General features: G+C 44.6%; 1 pseudogene; it reads left to right on the forward strand.

Annotated features, from left to right (window-relative positions):
• LOC121843788 overlaps window positions 1–7,500 on the forward strand; it is a 54,689-nt pseudogene that overhangs the window by 44,383 nt on the left and 2,806 nt on the right.

Genomic DNA, 7,500 nt, shown 5'->3' on the forward strand with positions numbered 1-7,500 from the left:
ACAGCTGAGTGATCTGCTGTAATGTTTACTGAAGGACCCCATTTAGGCATCTAAAGTACACAAACGTGCCCGTCTGAAAACAAAACCACACCCTGGTTGGGAATTGGACGTGACACAACGATTTAATCAATGTACCAAGGAAGTGTGTTGGAGACGTTGTACCCACTGTGACTATTATAACCTACCCAAACCAGAAACCCTGGACGGACGGATGGAAGTGTAGAGAAGATGTTGTACCCACTGTGACTATTATAACCTACCCAAACCAGAAACCCTGGATGGATGGAAGTGTAGAGGAGACGTTGTACCCACTGTGACTTTTATAACCTACCCAAACCAGAGACCCTGGGTGGATGGATGGAAGTGTAGAGGAGAGGTTGTACCCACTGTGACTATTATAACCACCCAAACCAGAGACCCTGGGTGGATGGATGGAAGTGTAGAGGAGAAGTTGTACCCACTGTGACTATTATAACCTACCCAAACCAGAGACCCTGGGTGGATGGATGGAAGTGTAGAGGAGACGTTGTACCCACTGTGACTTTTATAACCTACCCAAACCAGAGACCCTGGGTGGATGGATGGAAGTGTAGAGGAGAGGTTGTACCCACTGTGACTATTATAACCTACCCAAACCAGAAACCCTGGACGGATGGATGGAAGTGTAGAGAAGATGTTGTACCCACTGTGACTATTATAACCTACCCAAACCAGAAACCCTGGATGGATGGAAGTGTAGAGGAGACGTTGTACCCACTGTGACTTTTATAACCTACCCAAACCAGAGACCCTGGGTGGATGGATGGAAGTGTAGAGGAGAGGTTGTACCCACTGTGACTATTATAACCTACCCAAACCAGAGACCCTGGGTGGATGGATGGAAGTGTAGAGGAGAAGTTGTACCCACTGTGACTATTATAACCTACCCAAACCAGAGACCCTGGGTGGATGGATGGAAGTGTAGAGGAGATGTTGTACCCACTGTGACTATTATAACCTACCCAAACCAGAGACCCTGGGTGGATGGATGGAAGTGTAGGGAGACGTTATACCCACTGTGACTATTATAACCACCCAAACCAGAGACCCTGGATGGATGGATGGAAGTGTAGAGGAGAAGTTGTACCCACTGTGACTATTATAACCTACCCAAACCAGAGACCCTGGGTGGATGGATGGAAGTGTAGGGAGACGTTATACCCACTGTGACTATTATAACCTACCCAAACCAGAGACCCTGGGTGGGTGGATGGAAGTGTATGGGAGATGTTATACCCACTGTGACTATTATAACCTACCCAAACCAGAGACCCTGGGTGGATGGATGGAAGTGTAGAGGAGAGGTTGTACCCACTGTGACTATTATAACCTACCCAAACCAGAGACCCTGGGTGGATGGATGGAAGTGTATGGGAGATGTTATACCCACTGTGACTATTATAACCTACCCAAACCAGAGACCCTGGGTGGGTGGATGGAAGTGTATGGGAGATGTTATACCCACTGTGACTATTATAACCTACCCAAACCAGAGACCCTGGGTGGGTGGATGGAAGTGTATGGGAGATGTTATACCCACTGTGACTATTATAACCTACCCAAACCAGAGACCCTGGGTGGATGGATGGAAGTGTATGGGAGATGTTATACCCACTGTGACTATTATAACCTACCCAAACCAGAGACCCTGGGTGGGTGGATGGAAGTGTATGGGAGATGTTATACCCACTGTGACTATTATAACCTACCCAAACCAGAGACCCTGGGTGGGTGGATGGAAGTGTATGGGAGATGTTATAACCAAACCAGAGACCCTGGGTGGATGGATGGAAGTGTATGGGAGATGTTATAACCACTGTGACTATTATAACCTACCCAAACCAGAGACCCTGGACGGATGGATGGAAGTGTATGGGAGATGTTATACCCACTGTGACTATTATAACCTACCCAAACCAGAGACCCTGGGTGGGTGGATGGAAGTGTATGGGAGATGTTATACCCACTGTGACTATTATAACCTACCCAAACCAGAGACCCTGGGTGGATGGATGGAAGTGTATGGGAGACGTTATACCCACTGTGACTATTATAACCTACCCAAACCAGAGACCCTGGGTGGATGGATGGAAGTGTATGGGAGACGTTATAACCAAACCAGAGACCCTGGGTGGATGGAAGTGTATGGGAGACGTTATAACCAAACCAGAGACCCTGGATGGGTGGATGGAAGTGTATGGGAGACGTTATAACCAAACCAGAGACCCTGGGTGGATGGAAGTGTATGGGAGACGTTATAACCAAACCAGAGACCCTGGGTGGATGGAAGTGTATGGGAGACGTTATAACCAAACCAGAGACCCTGGGTGGATGGAAGTGTATGGGAGACGTTATAACCAAACCAGAGACCCTGGGTGGATGGAAGTGTATGGGAGACGTTATAACCAAACCAGAAACCCTGGGTGGGTGGATGGAAGTGTATGGGAGACGTTATAACCACTGTGACTATTATAACCTACCCAAACCAGAGACCCTGGGTGGATGGATGGAAGTGTATGGGAGACGTTATAACCAAACCAGAGACCCTGGGTGGATGGAAGTGTATGGGAGACGTTATAACCAAACCAGAGACCCTGGGTGGATGGAAGTGTATGGGAGACGTTATAACCAAACCAGAGACCCTGGGTGGATGGATGGAAGTGTATGGGAGACGTTATAACCAAACCAGAGACCCCTGGGTGGATGGAAGTGTATGGGAGACGTTATAACCAAACCAGAGACCCTGGGTGGATGGATGGAAGTGTATGGGAGACGTTATAACCAAACCAGAAACAATGGACGGGTGGATGGAAGTGTATGGGAGACGTTATAACCAAACCAGAGACCCTGGGTGGATGGAAGTGTATGGGAGACGTTATAACCAAACCAGAAACCCTGGGTGGATGGATGGAAGTGTATGGGAGACGTTATAACCAAACCAGAGACCCTGGGTGGATGGAAGTGTATGGGAGACGTTATAACCAAACCAGAGACCCTGGGTGGGTGGATGGAAGTGTATGGGAGATGTTATACCCACTGTGACTATTATAACCTACCCAAACCAGAGACCCTGGGTGGGTGGATGGAAGTGTATGGGAGACGTTATAACCAAACCAGAAACAATGGACGGGTGGATGGAAGTGAAGCACGAACCACCGTATGTATAACCATGGAAAAGATGACTGGGAATATGTCCCTAAAATATATCAACAGTGTAGTTATTATCTCCGCAAGACAATCAAACAAAGGGAAACGTCGGTGTACCCAGACTTCTTTGCATTGTCGTCGTCCCCCTTCTATGCTGCTGCTACTCTCTGTTAATACCTATGTCTCTTTAATCACTCTACCGACATGTACCTAATATCCCCTAACCCATCTGGACAGGAGGAACACCTATGTCTCTTTAATCACTCTACCGACATGTACCTAATATCCCCTAACCCATCTGGACAGGAGGAACACCTATGTCTCTTTAATCACTCTACCGACATGTACCTAATATCCCCTAACCCATCTGGACAGGAGGAACACCTATGTCACTTTAATAACTCTACCTACATGTACCTAATATCCCCTAACCCATCTGGACAGGAGGAATACCTATGTCACTTTAATAACTCTACCTACATGTACCTAATATCCCCTAACCCATCTGGACAGGAGGAACACCTATGTCACTTTAATAACTCTACCTACATGTACCTAATATCCCCTAACCCATCTGGACAGGAGGAACACCTATGTCACTTTAATAACTCTACCTACATGTACCTAATATCCCCTAACCCATCTGGACAGGAGGAACACCTATGTCACTTTAATAACTCTACCGACATGTACCTAATATCCCCTAACCCATCTGGACAGGAGGAACACCTATGTCTCTTTAATCACTCTACCGACATGTACCTAATATCCCCTAACCCATCTGGACAGGAGGAATACCTATGTAAGAATGCTGTTCATTGACTACAGCTCAGCATTTAACACCATGGTACCCTCCAAACTCGTCATTAAGCTTGAGACCCTGGATCTCGACCCCGCCCTGTGCAACTGGGTCCTGACTTCCTGATGCCCCCCCACCCACCCAGGTGGTGAAGGTAGGAAACAACACCTCCACCCCACTGATCCTCAACACTGGGGCCCCACAAGGATGCGTTCTGTGCCCTCTCCTGTACTCCCTGTTCGCTGGCCATGCACTCCTCCAACTCAATCATCAAGTTTGCGGACGACACAACAGTGGTAGGCTTGATTACCAACAACGACGAGACGGCCTACAGGGAGGAGGTGAGGACTCTCTGAGTGTGGTGTCAGGAAAACACCCTCACACTCAACGTCAACAAAACTAAGGAGATGATTGTGGACTTCAGGAAACAGCAGAGGGAACACCCCCCCATCCACATCGATGGAACAGTAGTGGAGAGGGTAGCAAGTTTTAAGTTCCTCGGCATACACATCACAGACAAACTGAATTGGTCCACTCACACAGACAGCATCGTGAAGAAGGCGCAACAGCACCTCTTCAACCTCAGGAGGCTGAAGAAATTTGGCTTGTCACCAAAAGCACTCACAAACTTCTACAGATGCACAATCGAGAGCATCCTGGCGGGCTGTATCACCGCCTGGTATGGCAACTGCTCCGCCCTCAACCGTAAGGCTCTCCAGAGGGTAGTGAGGTCTGCACAACGCATCACCGGGGGCAAACTACCTGCCCTCCAGGACACCTACACCACCCGATGTCACAGGAAGGCCAAAAAAGATCATCAAGGACAACAACCACCTGAGCCACTGCCTGTTCACCCCGCTATCATCCAGAAGGCGAGGTCAGTACAGGTGCATCAAAGCTGGGACCGAGAGACTGAAAAACAGCTTCTATCTCAAGGCCATCAGACTGTTAAACAGCCATCACTAGCACATTAGAGGCTGCTGCCTACACACTGACTCAAAATCATTGGCCACTTTTAACAAATGGATCACTAGTCACTTTATATAATGTTTACATATCTTGCATTACTCATCTCATATGTATATACTATTCTACTGTATCTTAGTCTATGTATTACTCATCTCATATGTATATACTGTATACTATTCTACTGTATCTTAGTCTATGTATTACTCATCTCATATGTATATACTGTATTCTATACTATTCTACTGTATCTTAGTCTATGTATTACTCATCTCATATGTATATACTGTATTCTATACTATTCTACTGTATCTTAGTCTATGTATTACTCATCTCATATGTATATACTGTATACTATTCTACTGTATCTTAGTCTATGTATTACTCATCTCATATGTGTATACTGTATTCTATACTATTCTACTGTATCTTAGTCTATGTATTACTCATCTCATATGGATATACTTTATTCCAATCTACTGTATCTTAGTCTATGCATTACTCATCTCATATGTATATACTGTATTTTATACTATTCTACTGTATCTTAGTCTATGTATTACTCATCTCATATGTATATACTGTATTCTATACTATTCTACTGTATCTTAGTCTATGTATTACTCATCTCATATGGATATACTTTATTCCATTCTACTGTATCTTAGTCTATGTATTACTCATCTCATATGTATATACTGTATTCTATTCTACTGTATCTTAGTCTATGTATTACTCATCTCATATGTATATACTGTATTCTATTCTACTGTATCTTAGTCTATGTATTACTCATCTCATATGTATATACTGTATTCTATTCTACTGTATCTTAGTCTATGTATTACTCATCTCATATGTATATACTGTATTTTATACCATCTTAGCCTATGCTGCTCAGTCATCGTTCATCCATATATTTATATGTACATACATCCATTACTTAGATTTGTTTGTGTTTTTGTTCAACCTGATTATATTGACTCCCCCCAGAGCAGTTTGTTCAGAGAGATGTGTGTAGACTAGTGTCATTGTGTTCAACAGTGACTGATGGGTTCAACAGTGACTGATGGGTTCAACAGTAACTGATGGGTTCAACAGTAACTGATGGGTTCAACAGTAACTGATGGGTTCAACCTGATGTTATTGACCATCTTAGCCTATGTATTACCCCCGCTATAGCAGTTTGTTCAGAGAGATGTGTGTAGACTAGTGTCGTTGTGTTCAACAGTAACTGATGGGTTCAACAGTAACTGATGGGTTCAACAGTAACTGATGGGTTCAACAGTAACTGATGGGTTCAACAGTAACTGATGGGTTTAACTAGATGTTATTGACCCCCACTATAGCAGTCTGTTCAGAGGGATGTGTGTAGACTAGTGTCGTTGTGTTCAACAGTAACTGATGGGTTCAACAGTGACTGATGGGTTCAACAGTAACTGATGGGTTCAACAGTAACTGATGGGTTTAACTAGATGTTATTGACCCCCCCTATAGCAGTCTGTTCAGAGGGATGTGTGTAGACTAGTGTCGTTGGGTTCAACAGTAACTGATGGGTTCAACAGTAACTGATGGGTTCAACAGTAACTGATGGGTTCAACAGTAACTGATGGGTTCAACAGTAACTGATGGGTTCAACAGTAACTGATGGGTTCAACAGTAACTGATGGGTTTAACTAGATGTTATTGACCCCCCCTATAGCAGTCTGTTCAGAGGGATGTGTGTAGACTAGTGTCGTTGTGTTCAACAGTGACTGATGGGTTCAACAGTGACTGATGGGTTCAACAGTAACTGATGGGTTCAACAGTAACTGATGGGTTTAACTAGATGTTATTGACCCCCTATAGCAGTCTGTTCAGAGGGATGTGTGTAGACTAGTGTCGTTGGGTTCAACAGTAACTGATGGGTTCAACAGTAACTGATGGGTTCAACAGTAACTGATGGGTTCAACAGTAACTGATGGGTTCAACAGTAACTGATGGGTTCAACAGTAACTGATGGGTTCAACAGTAACTGATGGGTTTAACTAGATGTTATTGACCCCTATAGCAGTCTGTTCAGAGGGATGTGTGTAGACTAGTGTCGTTGGGTTCAACAGTAACTGATGGGTTCAACAGTGACTGATGGGTTCAACAGTAACTGATGGGTTCAACAGTAACTGATGGGTTTAACTAGATGTTATTGACCCCCCCTATAGCAGTCTGTTCAGAGGGATGTGTGTAGACTAGTGTCGTTGTGTTCAACAGTAACTGATGGGTTCAACAGTAACTGATGGGTTCAACAGGTACTGATGGGTTCAACAGGTACTGATGGGTTCAACAGGTACTGATGGGTTCAACAGTGACTGATGGGTTCAACAGTGACTGATGGGTTCAACAGTAACTGATGGGTTTAACTAGATGTTATTGACCCCCCTAAGGCAGTCTGTTCAGAGGATGATGTGTGTAGACTAGTGTCGTTGGGTTCAACAGTAACTGATGGGTTCAACAGTAACTGATGGATTCAACAGTAACTGATGGGTTTAACTAGATGTTATTGACCCCCTATA

The sequence above is a fragment of the Oncorhynchus tshawytscha genome, unplaced genomic scaffold (assembly GCF_018296145.1).
Source record: "Oncorhynchus tshawytscha isolate Ot180627B unplaced genomic scaffold, Otsh_v2.0 Un_contig_6950_pilon_pilon, whole genome shotgun sequence".
In the NCBI taxonomy this organism is placed as follows: Eukaryota; Metazoa; Chordata; class Actinopteri; order Salmoniformes; family Salmonidae; genus Oncorhynchus; species Oncorhynchus tshawytscha.